This window comes from Chinchilla lanigera, unplaced genomic scaffold (assembly GCF_000276665.1).
Source record: "Chinchilla lanigera isolate Chin_1 unplaced genomic scaffold, ChiLan1.0 scaffold00043, whole genome shotgun sequence".
Classification (NCBI taxonomy): domain Eukaryota; kingdom Metazoa; phylum Chordata; class Mammalia; order Rodentia; family Chinchillidae; genus Chinchilla; species Chinchilla lanigera.
This window is the reverse complement of record NW_004955444.1, coordinates 9,594,087-9,594,952: the sequence shown is the minus strand read 5'-3', so window position 1 is coordinate 9,594,952 and position 866 is coordinate 9,594,087.

Below are 866 nucleotides of genomic sequence, written 5' to 3'. Positions count from 1 at the left end.
CCTTTATCAAATTGAGATAAAGACCATGTATTCCAATTTTCTGTAGGGTTTTTAATCATGAATGAGCATTGTACTTTGTCAAAAGTTTTTCTGCATCTATTGAGATGATCGTGCAATTTTTGTCCTTGGCTCTGTTAATATGGTGTATTACATGTATTCATTTGCTTATGTTGAACCACGCCTGCAGTCCTAGAACGAATCCCAGGTGGTCATGGTGTATAATCTTCTTGATGATTTGCTGCATTGTTTGCCAGTATCTTTTTTTTTTTTTCCCCTCTCCGGTACCGGGGATCGAACTCACGACCTCGCGCTTGCCACGCAGGCGCTGTGCCGCCGAGCTAAATCTCCAGCCCCCATTTGCTAGTAGCTTATTGAGGATTTTTGCATCTGTGTTCATTAGGGAGACTGGCCTGTAGTTCTCTTGCTTAGTTGGGGCCTTCTCAGTTGGTTTTTTTGTTGTTGTTGTTTGTTTTGTACGTGGAATCAAACTCATGACCTTGCACTCGCCAGAGACGTGCTCACAACTGAGCTGTACCACGGGCGCCTGCTCTGGTTTTGGTATCAGGGTAGTGCTTGCTTCCAGCAATGAATTTGGGAGTACTGCTTTCGATTTCACTGAAGAGTTTGAGGAGTAGTGGTGTCAGATGCTCTCTAAATCTGTAGAATTCAGCAGTGAATCTGTCAGGGCCCGCGCTTTTCTTTGTTGGTAGGTTTTTAATTACATCTTGTATTTCATCGATTGATAGTGGTTCATTTCGGCCTGCACCTTGAGAGAGGAGCCGGAGTCCTGACGTGGCTGCTGATGCCTGGAGCACGCTCTGCCCGGCCAGCTGCCCGAGGCCCCGGGGGCGCCAGGGGGCAGCGGG